Source organism: Labrus bergylta, chromosome 8, assembly GCF_963930695.1.
Source record: "Labrus bergylta chromosome 8, fLabBer1.1, whole genome shotgun sequence".
NCBI lineage: Eukaryota > Metazoa > Chordata > Actinopteri > Labriformes > Labridae > Labrus > Labrus bergylta.
Genome location: NC_089202.1, coordinates 30981243 through 30994920, shown reverse-complemented (window position 1 = coordinate 30994920; position 13678 = coordinate 30981243). Strand labels below are relative to the sequence as shown.

Genomic DNA, 13678 nt, shown 5'->3' with positions numbered 1-13678 from the left:
GTACAAAATACCATTAAAAACACCTCATTGTTCCTTTGGACCGCTCTGCTCCACGCTGCATCACTGATGACTTTAAAAACTTTGAACACTTCTGCTGTCCTAATTATTGACCTTCATTGGGATGTTTGGGGACGCTGAGCATTGCCTCCAACAGTGAACCAATCAATTTCACTGGGTTTTTTTTAGAATTGACAGGAAACATGTGCTGATACAGCCTCCACCACAAGGAGCGCCTGAGCCAAACCAGCCACCTCAGGTTACATCATCTAATGTCATTAGACGCTTTTCATACATTATGACATTTGACAGTTGTGATCTGGCAGCCTTGTAACATTTGAGGGAGGAAGGGTGTGCAATGTGGGCGCCATGCGGCAATAAGCGTATCCCCTCTGAGTGTTGTAAGGTCATAAGTGCAGCACAGGGATTATTACACTGAATAAATCATCCAGTGAGAAGTGAAGGTTCACCAATCTGCATCAGAGCACAGAGAATAAATCCAGGAGAGAGGACGGGAGGGATTAAAAACCAGAGGCAGACGGGCAGTGACCAGGAGCCAATGATGAACAAGAAGAAGTGAACTCTGAGCCAGTAACTAGTGTTAGTGCTCCCACAGTCTACTAAAAAGGACAAAATCTCTGTCAGTATATTTCACACTTCTCAGACTCTGCTTCTCTGTAGGTTCATGCAGAGAGAGAGAGAGGAGTAAACTAAATATTTGTGAACTTACGACAAACAGTTTTTTCTCCTCTAATGTACGAATGAATTTGAACCACTTCTGCCACAAAAGACCCTCAGGACCTAAAGTGCCGATCTGCACATCTGGCTCCGCTTTCAGAGTAATAGTTCTGTTTCCTGCCATCTGAGGGCACAGGCGATGTCCGGCCACATCAAAACCCATTTTTAAGTATCCTGAATTCTCCGGACGACTCTGTATCTCTGTGATGTTCAGAGATACAGGCGGAGATGAGAACAGCTGGTTTTACCACCTCGTGACACTCTGCGCTCCATGTTTGCCTCCTCTGACTCTGTTCTTCTTTCACTTCTGCACAGATCAGAAGCCATAGAGCTACTCTCCAAGACGTGACATTTTAAAATATCTGTGACGTGCTCTTGATCTCATCTGTGTTCAACCAGAGGCAGGCAAACAGAAGATCAAAACTGTTTTACCATCTGAATACATTTTAAAACCTCTTCCCTCAGGCTTCTGTCTGGAGATCGAGTGTTAACCTGCTGCTTTGATTAGATCAGAAACTTTTTTTTCTTTGTTAATTTAACTGATTGAGGAAGAAGTCTGAGCTGAAATGAGCCACAGCAGCCGAAACGCTCCGCTGTTACAGAAACAAACATTCACCGCCACTCGTCCTTATTTCCATCTTTGGAGAGGCTGCTTGTTCACGCACATGTTGGCTTACCGACCCTCCACAGCAGCGGCGATTCTAGAGTCTGTTGGGGCCCTCAACTAACGACCTAACGAGCATGTCTTTGGACTGTGGGAGGAAGACGGAGAACCAAGAGAGAACCCACACATGAACGAGGAGAACATGCAGACTCCACACAGAGAGACTTCTGAAGGACGGGGATTCAAACCAGGAACCTCCTCACAGAGAGACTCATGAAGGACGGGGATTCAAACCAGGAACCTCCTCACAGAGAGACTCATGAAGGACGGGGATTCAAACCAGGAACCTCCACACAGAGAGACTCCTGAAGGACGGGGATTCAAACCAGGAACCTCCTAGCTGTGAGGCGACAACGCTAACCACCGCACCAACATGCAGCCCTCTAACACAATATGTGGAATTTAGTTTGTTCTAAATTGTCGAACTCTTAATACTCAGATACAGATGTTTGCAGCTGTAAAAAGTGGTCTGGGGGTTTTAGTGACTCTTTTAGCTTTGCAGGATACACGTGGCGTTTCCATCGTGTGCATGCGAATGTGAGTTTTTAAGCTGGAACACGTCCGACACTGCTGACAGATTTAGAAAAAACTCTTGGATTCTTTTTGTCGCCTCAAAATTAGTCAAAAATAAGTCAAAACAAAAATAAATCAAAACTCAGCCCTTAATACTCTCCAATCTTTACCTCAGGTTTATTCTTTTATGAGCTTTCCAGGTCTCTCGTTCAAGTGACGAACAAACTGTTCTGTTTGTTTTGGAAAAGAAGTCTGCTCTTAAATTTAGGTTTCTTAAATTTATCGTTTGCCTCCTTCTCCTCCTCCTCCTCCTGCTCCTCCTACTCCTCCTGCTCCTCCTGCTCCTCCTGATCCGCTCCGCATTACCACAAACTATTGACGTCTGTATTCATATAATTTACAATCATTGACTGCAGCGTTTTCCTACAGGATGGTTTCATGTAGGGCCTGACCGATATGGGATTTTTGGGGCCAATACCGATATCAATATTAGGGAGAGAAAAAAATCAGCCGCTTTCTTTCTTTGATCTGTCTTCCATCGGTAGAGATAGATATAAACATCGCACAAAAAGAAAGTGTTTGGTAGATTGTTTTGTTTCTTCAGACTTCAATCATCCAATCCACTAAACGGCGCCAAACAAGAGTCAACAGCAGAATGAGCTGTTTGGCATTGGCAGAGAAGATTCGGCAAGTTTTTCATGGACACAACCCACATACTCAGCTCTGCTGCTCATCCCACAAATGCATGCTCTTTACAAATGTGGCACCTTCACCCAAAGGAAATAAACAGGCTTTCTAACTGTATGTGATTTAATGCCAAGAAACAATGTAACAAGAAGAAAGAAAAAGAAAGAAATAATTTACCAAACACAAATTTCCTTACTTTTTGTGCGATGTTTATATACTGTAGATATACACATTTACTGTGATGATCCCTCAGACGCAGTTATCAAACACTTGTGGAAAAGATATATAAAGAAGACAAGATGGTCAGTAAGAGGAACTGAGCATGTACTGGAGAGTGATGATACTTGTTGTAATCCATATAGCGCTTTTTGACTGGTTAGTAATCTAGCAGTATCGGCAGATCTCTGAGATAAAATAAGGTGATTCTGATAGTCACTGGATATGCAAATATCGGCCGATATTATCGGCTGGTCGATTAATCGGTCGGGCTTTTGTTTAATGGAATAAAAAGAGATTTCAAAGGAAGCGTTTCCAGTTACTCATTGTGTGCCATCTGGTTTCATACCAATTACCAACCGTTTAGAGACGCTCTGCAGACACTGATTGTTTTACAAGATGTCTGAGATGAATGGATTTCTCTCCTCAGGGCCTCTGAGAGCGGTGCAGAGAAAGTGATGTTAAGCAGCGCTCACAGACTGTAAGTATCTGCCTTCTTTCATGTGAGGGTGTTAAGTCAGAGCGTGCCGCTATCTTTATGTGCATGTATCAACATGTGTGTACGCCCCCCCTCCCTACCCCCACAAACACGGTTCAGCCTTTGTTTAATCACCGGCCAAATGGTGGAGGCCCTGAGAAGAGGAAATGGGGCTGAGCGTAATGTGAAGCAGGTGAAGCTAATCACAGCAGAGCTCTCCAGTGACAGACTGATTGAGAGGAGTGCTCTGCATCGTTTACCCCTCCACCACTATTTACACGGACCTCCACCTCGGTTTATTTAGTCAGAGAACGAGCGGCTCTTTCCGGTTCAGCTGTACGGACGGAGGGTTGATGTTAAAGAATGAGGGGCCTCGTTGTTTAGAGAGGCGGTCCAAACTGAAGTCAGACCGTCAGAACGGAGCGAAGAGGGTCTCAGAATCTGAAGGATCTGTGGAGGTCAAATGAAGGTCAGTATCAGCTCTCTGAAGACCACCATCAGACCGCTTTGAGGAGGTGAGAAGCTGCTATCAGAAGCTCAGATGTGGACATCATCACACAACAATGTCGACTTTATTGATGTTTTCACACATGAAATAAACTCCTGAAGATTTCCTAACAAACAGCCAAATTTTATGCTCCGACTTTATCTGCAATTTGTTCTGCAACTGGCGGGCAACCAGTGTGAACTTCTTGCGCGTAACTTCTCGCCTGCATGTGTTTCCACTTATGCATTGATAGTGTGAATACATCCCAGTACATGTAGCATTGATATAGCCCGGAAATAATTTCATCATAGCGTCAGACTCCCGCCATTCTTCCGCCATTTCTGCACAGTCCTTTTTGTTGGTTCATGTTAAGTTGCAGCTCCTGCACTGTGTCTGTGGTGGTATTTGGCGGTGTCTGATGCACGATACATAACGGAGTGAGAGGGCCAGTGCATGGCATCAAGGCTTTCATCATCCAGGATCAAGCGTACACACTGTGGCCACATGAGGCCGGGGGGCACCGTCCTGCAGCAGGAGGAACCCAGGGACCACTGCACCACCATAAGGTCTGACGATCACTCTGAGGATTTCATACCCTAAGAGCGTCTCTAATGACCCCTCATGCAACGTTAATCCTCCCTGCCACGCCTCTGCGTGAGGGGGAAATATTTCACAAAGAATCAGATCCAGAAGTGGATTTCTGAGTGTTAAATCTGCTGTTGGGCTCTTGTTAATCTCATTTATTGTCCTGCAGGGGTCTGAGGAGGGTTTAATGTCCGCTCTGTGGAGACCAGGCAGGGGACTCTGATGACGCAGACACACGATTTCTTTTTTCAGGGGAATGTGTGTGTGCTGTGTGAAGCAGCCGATTGGCAGAGCTTCAGACAAAAACTTAATTGTTACTGAGAAAACGGGAAGATTTGACTCTCCACTACAAACAAAAGTTACATATTTGTGCAGCTTTGATTAACATGCCATTAATAATATTCAAGCTTGACAACATGGCTCTTAATAATCAAAGTATTGTACTCGCAACATGTATGGAGGCTGTAGTCCTCCATGTGGGCAACCCAGTTTCAGATCCAACCTGTGGCTCCTTTCCCCCACTCTTTCCAACTCTATCTACTGCACTATCTCTCGAATAAAGGCACAAAAACAAAACTTTTTTTGTTTTAAAACCAAAAAAACAATCAAAGTATTTCTTAACATGTCCGATAATTACAAAACTGCACTGATACTTTATTCTTTAGCTGCATGTCTCAGTCGCAGACGTCTGATTAATGGTCAAAGGATGACCTGAGGAAAGTAAACTCAGAGAGCAATGTCCGTTACAGCGCTGTAACAAAGCTCCACCGTCACAACATCTGCAACGGCCCTATATCGGTGACCCAGTCTGTGAATTTGCATTGCATGCCGTTGCAGAAGCGCGAGGGAGAACGGCACAACAGGAGCTTCACATACACACAGTCAGACATGCACACACACAGCACTCGCCCTCTGTAACGCCTCTGTTATTACCTCCGATGTAAGGTCTCCTGCATACAAACGAGGACACGTCCAACACCATTATCTAGTTTTGCAGATTCTATATTTTTATTCAGGATCTGTGAATACAGTTTAAGATGTCAAAAAAGATTTAAGATAAGATAAGATAATCCTTTATTTATCCCACAATGGGCAAATTTACAGTGTTACAGCAGCAAAGAGCAAAGATTGCAGACAAAAAGTGAACACAGTACAATTTAAATTAAAAAAAGAAAAATTAAGAATGTACAAAAAAAAATTGATATTTGAGAGATTTTAAGAGATTTAAAAGGTTTTAGAGAACGTTGGAGACTGACTGACATGAAGGAGGCTAATTGTTCTATTATGTTAGAAAAAAGAGAAAATGTATCCAAGAACTTCAAGGTCCAATCAGTGAGCTGTGTAGAGAGTGAGATGATGAAGGTATCTTACTCTCTGATCATTAAGGAAACATCTTCTCTGACAACAATGCAGCAGCCAGTATGTCCTCCTTCTAACTTTAGATTCTGCTCCTGAATGCTCTGGATTTGTTTGGACCAGAGAAGGTAGGCGCTTTTAAGGCGACCCCCCCCCCCCCCACACACACACACACACGCCCCTCAGTTTGTCAGATATGAGAGCAGTTATCAGGTCAACAGGTGTTGCAGCGATGGAAGCGGTCAAGAGAAGTGGTTCAGATAGAAGTGATTGTACCCACTGAAGCTTCAGTGTTCACCACATGGTGACCTGTGTGAGAGGAGGGGGGGGGGGGGGGGGGGGAGAGAAGACAGCTCTCTATGATGTTTAGACTTTAGACTGCAGTACACATTTTAAACAATAGGGGTCAGAGTTACTTATTTCTCCTTTATATGTGACTGAAGTGAAGACACAAAGTGACTGAGATGGAACGCCAGATTTAACCCTGGTTTCCTCACTAAATCCGCCCACCACCCACATCCAGGCAGGGTTGAAGGCATCAATCTTCCACGAGCTGTAAACAATCAGCAGGGACACGAAGTTGTCACGACAGAGGAAGAGGAGAAAGCAGAGAGGCTGAGAGGGCTCACGGTCTCAGACTGCTGCTGCTGCACAGGGATTACCTGCACAGCTGGAGCCGCTTAGACTCTTTTAATAGTCGTCTGAAATCACCTGGTTTATAACGAGCTTTAAGCGAGAGTCTCAAAAAGATCACAACAATCTCACTGTTCAAAATTCACAAACACCTTTACAGAGACAAACATATAAAAAACAGGCCAATAACCTTCACAGCTGTTCTCTCTCTGAGTTTATCGTCTCCTCGCAGAGACCCACCAAGAGGCAGAGCGGCCCCCGCGGGCTCATAGCTCCACAATTAGTCCTGACCCGGGATGAGGACAGGATTGCTCCGACATTGACAGTCACATCCACATCTTGAGAGCACATGTTTGAGCTGATTGCGTTTCATGCGTTTTCTCTGATTTCCAACTCCACTGTCCTATCTCTCCATTAAAGGAACAAAATGCCCAAAAGTAAATCTTCAAAAAAATAAAATAAATGCAATTCTGAAACTAACTCATACTTTACAAACTAACGCGGGTGAGTTTCCAAACCCGAGCTGCATATCCACGTGTTCAGAATTTCATTGGCTACAAGAAGTGTCAGTTGTCGGCCCAGTCATGTGCAACTGGCTGAGTATATGGTGTATTCATGTGGTGTCGGACACATTTCTGATGTGAATTAAACTGACACATTTCAGACGGGGTTATTCACTGCTGAACTCAGGTATGACATTAGACACAAGAAAAGAGAAACTCAAAGTCAGGAACCAATCAGAGAGCAGCGACACGTTGGTCAGTCAGAGTGCAGAAACTCTCTCCTTCCTTTGAGTCACAAATAATCTGTGTGTGTGAATCTATACTGAGCTGGGAAACACTAACATGTGTCAGTCCTGCCGTCATGTTTAGAGAAAGAGAAATACACAGCCTTCAAACTCCCACAAACATCTGCTGTGGGCGGTAACCTCGCTGTCAAACACCCAAGGACACCCAGGCACCCACCTCCCACCCTGGGGCCCCTCGCTGCGACCCCCGATACCTCACACTACAATGCACCAGCACTGTGGATATTTATCCCTCCTGTGTGATTTACTGTTGGTGATTGGTCTGTTTGAAACGCAGATGTTTGAGCTCCGGTTAATCTAAACATATTTAACGTATAGAGTCCATGTTTGGACCGACGCTGATAGGAAACAGCCAAGATTCAAAGTCAAACACATCAAGGTCTGCCTCCTCTGTGGAGCCTCAAGGGTTTGACAAAGAGTCATAATAGATTCAAAGAGAAGTGAAAGGGGAACCTTGGTCTGATTTTTATACATTTTGGGGTCTCAATAACAAATAGGTGCAAAACCTGTTAAACCATTTCTGTAGGTGGATTTATCCTGGAGCCTTATGACCTGCTCACCGTAATCCTGGTATATTTAAACACAAACCTCGGGAACCGTTGACCTGTAGCCTGTCCACCACAGACTTAAATAGGTCAGCATGTTGATGCTTTCTGTCGTCTAAACTTCCATTTATATTTAATTATTTCATCACAGAAAGACAAAACTCAGATTCTTCCTCGCTCCAGAAGTGAGCTGCTCTAATCGCTGCCGCCATGTTTGTTTTGTTGCTTCGTCATTGTTGGCATCTTGAGAGTTCTAATCAGCATCAAAACCATCCTGAATATCATCATCGTCATTAGTAAGCAAAACCATCATCATCATCATCATCAACATTAAGGTCATACTGTAGGTGTTCATAAAGAGCTGGGTCTTTAGCTTTTTCTTAAAGGTGTAGAGGGACTCTGCAGATCGAATGGAGTTTGGAAGTTCATTCCACCACCGGGGGGCGACAGAGGAGAAGAGTCTAGAGAGAGACTTAGGACCCTGTTGTGAAGGTTGGATCAGAGGCCTTTCATTGGCAGAGCATAGTGGGGGGGAGGGAGTGTAGACCTGGATCAGAGAGTTAAAGTAAGGAGGTGACGTTTTTGTCTGGGTTTTGTTCTGATGAAGACTCAGTTGAGTCGAAACGCGTGGACAAATCCTTTTTAATAAAGGAATTTCATACTGCCTCAGACTTTCAGTTTGGATTGCCTTTCTTCACAATGAAGTTTGTTTGTAATCAGGATAGTCAAGGGTTTTAAATTTGATGTGAGCAGTAACTGGGAACCATTGGATGGAGATGAACAGAGGAGTCAAGCTGCTGCGTTTTGGATTATCTGCAGGGGGTTTGATAGAGCATGTAGGACTACTAATCATTTAACAGTCTGATGATGACTCACTGAGCACACACATTAGTTAGCCAAAATGCAGAAAACCACATGGAGCCGTGATTATATTAGTCAGACAAACACTTGACCCTGTTGGAGAGCAGAGCAGCTGTTCTCAAATGTTCAATAATGTCTGCCAAAATGGATGCCAGACCACATGAAAACCATCAAACCCCAGTCCGGTTCAAGAGTCTGCCGGCTCTGTCCTGTTACTCATGTAGACGCTGCCCACTCATATTTAATTTATTAATCTTAATGTGCTTACAAAAGATTTGAGACGCATTTAGAAACCTCAAGAGGGTTTAAAAACAATTTAAAATCAAAGTTATCTGCTGAAATACATAAAAGTAAATGAGTGAAATTAACCAGTGGAGCTCATGTCGACTCGTTTCCTTCTCTCATTCAGCCCGCAAGCAAGCCAAATCTGTGCACAGAGTAAATACTTGTGGTTTGCCAGAGTTAACAGAGAACAGCTCGGAGGTTTTGGTCAAATCTGTGCATCGCCACAGAAAACATGCAGTGAATTATGATCTGCTGTAAATGCAGCGAGGGCCAAACTTGGATGAACCCTCTGCGACACAACGATAGCAGAAACTAATGACAAGTCACTGCTGCCAGAAAACAGAAATCTGGACTCACTCGTATGTGTTCTCGTCTGTGAAAATCACAGTTTGGTTCTCATGTTTGATATTTGGTTTGCTGAGCGTTGATCCAAGCTGAGAAGCTGAACGATCCAAGCGACGGGAGGAAAACCACAAAAAGGTTTTAAAGCAGTAATCTGCTTTTCTTTAAGGTCTACGTTTTCGATGTTTTCGATACTTTTCAATATCACATGTTGGAAATGATACAAGCTCTGTTGGTTTTTTGGTTGACAGCTTCGAAAAGTTCGAAAAGATTCCCTTAAGAAACTCTTTGGATATGTTTTTACTTTCTTACCGTAAAAAAACAAAACAAAAACAAAACTTTGTTTAATAGCCCAGACTTTTCTTTACTTCAGTCCAGGGGTGTGCCCAGAGGGGGGTCCAGGGGTGTCATGGGCCCCCCTTGAATATCTGAAGGCCATCCCAGGAGCCACCCCAAAAATCCTGAATTGTGATTGGCTATAGGGCGCCACAGGAATCAGTCCTAAAACCCGGAAGTAAGTTAGCAATTGAGCGCCATGGGGTCTATGGTATAAAAGTCAAAGGGACTTTCTTGAAAAAATTCTTGAAAAAATTAAGCTAAGGAAAGAGAATAAATAGTTGGTGTTGTTGACTTGGCATGCTCATGAAAGCAGTGACAGTGGGATTTAACAATTTAACATGTGGACGGGATTCTTTTTCCACACGTATGCGCCTAAATGGGCACCATAGGTCTTAGTCTCAGTGTTCCTTCCATTCTGTGTTCATGGAGGATTTCACATCTTACCTCCCTGTGTTTTGCTTTTTTTGATTTCTCCTCATGGATTTCATTTTTTCTTCTGTGGAAATGTAAGTCAGACTTTTGATGGACTTTATTTTTGAACTTGCAAAAGTAAGCTTTTTGGTAAACTGAGTAATATTACATTATATTAATTCCTCCTCATGTAAGTCCCCGCATGATCACATCAAACAGGGAAAGTTGCTCTCTCTGCTCGTGATAAGAGGGGAAGCAGAGTTTGATTTGTTTAGTCTGGATTCTGTCAGTTTGAACCCTCTGAACCTGCTAAAACTCTGTGACTTTAAAGATTGTTATTTTGACTTGATGGCATTCTGCCTGTGTTTAATGGTGTTTATTGTTCATCTGCAGCTTTCAGGTTCAGCTTCAGCTTACTATCTGCAATGCATTTGGGGAAAATGCTCACGATCAAATTGTGTCCACTAAGAAGTAATTTGTTATCCCTGACAGGCTCAGACTGTTATTCTAAGAGTCTTACCTACAGAGATAGACTTTGTAGTTAAAGGGGTCATATTCTTCTTTTTCTGGTTTTATATGCTTCAGTGTGTTTTCCAAGTGTCCTGTGCATGTTTAGGCACATCTATGTGCAAAAATTCAAAGTCCACGGAAAAGCAGCTTCTCCTATGTCCTCCCGTTAGCTGCAGCATTAGCCGCATGTAACGCTCGGTTCTAGCCCCCCTCGAAAACAATTTGCCAGTGCGACGTCATTGTCAGTGTGATATCACTGATCTAAGCCCATTGGCTCGTTGTGGTAAGCCCTGCAGCTCATGTTGCACGCCCATTAACTTCTGTAGCACGCCCACGATGTGCCGTAGTCTGCGGTAGCACAGTAGTGCTAAGGTGCTAATGTTTTTGCTCGGCCCTCGGAGCCAGAGTGGCTGCATTCCCAATATGGTAAAAGGGGCGTGACATTCACAAGAACCGTGCTGAGCGACTGACCAATTCCGGCAGAGCCGACAGGCCGACCAATCAGATCAGACTTGGCACACGTGGGGACTCTGAACGTGGGCACTTCAGAGCCTTAGAGAGAGAGTCAGAAGCGAGCCGGTGCATGGAGCAGCCGTACATGAAAACAGATACTTTTTTATAACTTTATCTATTGTGAACATACTTTAGTAGGTACATAGATTAAATATACGAACCCCAAAAAGGGCATAATATGGGCTCTTTAAAGCACAGTCTGTAACTTTTCCTCCTTAAAACAGTTGTTTAGAAGTTGATCTCATAGAACAATAACCTCCAACAGGGAGCATGGCGTCTCTGTCACATCCACAGAGCGCCCCCCTTGCCGGTTTTCAGCACTATGTAACTTTGGCAGCGGGCCGAGGTTATCTGGTGAGAAGGTCGTATGTCTTTACGGCGCTAGTTCACACAGCAGCCTTCAGCTACAAAGCAGCCAGTTAGCCCGTCTCTGTACTGTTTGATACAACGACTGAGAGTAGGAGGAAGATGACGGAGACGGAGGAAGATAAGTAGAGAGAGTGAGCGAGCAGGACTAGAGGAAATATTGGAGCTTGATGATAGATTACCTTTGCTGGTTGCTTGCTATCCTTATCTCCAAATAAATAATGCTCCCAGTACAGAATCACTTTACACCACTACTCGCTGTATTCACACTCTAAGAAAACAAAACAGAATTCCTCCATAATGATGTCTTCAAAAGGAAAAGGATGTTTTTAAGAGCACAAACAGCTATGTTACTTCTTTTCAAAGACACCAGACGCCATTGACAAAAACAGCAGTCACAGGACACAGGAGACACTGAATTGAAATATTGAATTAACATGCAATAACACAAATAAACTAACTGATCTTGGCAACAGGGGACTAGCTGGTTAAAAGGTTTCTTAGAAGGTAAAATGACTGTTTTTCTAAATGAAGTCTGGGTGTTTGAAGCGAACCATTTAGGTCTACTTCTTAGTGCCAGACACTAAGAGAAACTAATTAAGCCTGTCGGGGGAAAAATAAAGAACTTTAAGTGGGCAGAATGTGATACATAATGTGTATTTTGAGCTTTCTTGTCTGTTAATGTGTATTTTGAGCTTTCTTGTCTGCAACGCCTGAATTTCCCCTCTGGGGATTAATAAAGTATTATCTTATCTTACAAATTATTTGGTAAAAGGGAACTCTAAAACCAGACCGACTGGTTTGTGCAGGAAATTCCTCATTAGGAAATCCGATAACCAATCAACGAGGTAGAAACTCCTCGGAGCCAAACATCAAATTGTGTTCGGTCACGTCTTAAACCCAAACAGGCACCACAATCCACAGTCTCCATGTGGAAAGACCTCAATGCAAACTGATCCACAGACCCAGGAACCACTTTGTGCCAGCTGCCAACATCAGCCTCAAATGAACCTCCACTGTAAGCTCTGACAAACACACAGAACTCACCACAGGGACCGTAATAGTAGGAGGTTAACCTCTCTCATCAAAGATTACAGCTCAGGAGAAGAAGAACACAGGAGAGCATGCAGTCATATTTTCATCAAACACAGGTGTGTTTTCTCGTGTTTTTACAGTTAAATCTGGTTATTGTAACGAGTCTTCAAAGGTACAACTGTGAAGGTGTGAAGAGAAACCAAACAACTGTCAAACATTACAAACTGTTTGAGGTGATGGGTTGGTAAGTGATGGAGGTGATGGGTTGGTTAGTGATGGAGGTGATGGGTTGGTTAGTGATAGAGGTGATGGGTTGGTTAGTGGTGGAGGTGATGGGTTGGTAAGTGGTGGAGGTGATGGGTTGGTAAGTGATGGAGGTGATGGGTTGGTTAGTGATGGAGATGATGGGTTGGTTAGTGATGGAGGTGATGGGTTGGTTAGTGATGGAGGTGATGGGTTGGTTAGTGATGGAGGTGATGGGTTGGTTAGTGATAGAGGTGATGGGTTGGTTAGTGGTGGAGGTGATGGGTTGGTAAGTGATGGAGGTGATGGGTTGGTAAGTGATGGAGGTGATGGGTTGGTTAGTGATGGAGATGATGGGTTGGTTAGTGATGGAGGTGATGGGTTGGTTAGTGATGGAGGTGATGGGTTGGTTAGTGATGGAGGTGATGGGTTGGTTAGTGATAGAGGTGATGGGTTGGTTAGTGGTGGAGGTGATGGGTTGGTTAGTGATGGAGGTGATGGGTTGGTTAGTGATGGAGGTGATGGGTTGGTTAGTGATAGAGGTGATGGGTTGGTTAGTGGTGGAGGTGATGGGTTGATAAGTGATGGAGGTGATGGGTTGGTTAGTGATGGAGGTGATGGGTTGGTAAGTGGTGGAGGTGATGGGTTGATAAGTGATGGAGGTGATGGGTTGGTTAGTGATAGAGGTGATGGGTTGGTTAGTGGTGGAGGTGATGGGTTGATAAGTGATGGAGGTGATGGGTTGGTTAGTGATAGAGGTGATGGGTTGGTTAGTGGTGGAGGTGATGGGTTGGTTAGTGATGGAGGTGATGGGTTGGTTAGTGATGGAGATGATGGGTTTGTTAGTGATGGAGGTGATGGGTTGATAAGTGATGGAGGTGATGGGTTGGTTAGTGATGGAGGTGATGGGTTGGTTAGTGGTGGAGGTGATGGGTTGATAAGTGATGGAGGTGATGGGTTGATAAGTGATGGAGGTGATGGGTTGGTTAGTGATGGAGGTGATGGGTTGGTTAGTGATGGAGGTGATGGGTTGGTTAGTGGTGGAGGTGATGGGTTGGTTAGTGAT

General features: G+C 44.0%; 1 protein-coding gene across 3 annotated transcripts in view; it reads right to left on the bottom strand.

The window, feature by feature from the left end:
* Window positions 1-13678, bottom strand: part of col6a4a (collagen, type VI, alpha 4a) — a 62413-nt gene that overhangs the window by 40960 nt on the left and 7775 nt on the right. The window lies entirely within an intron of this gene.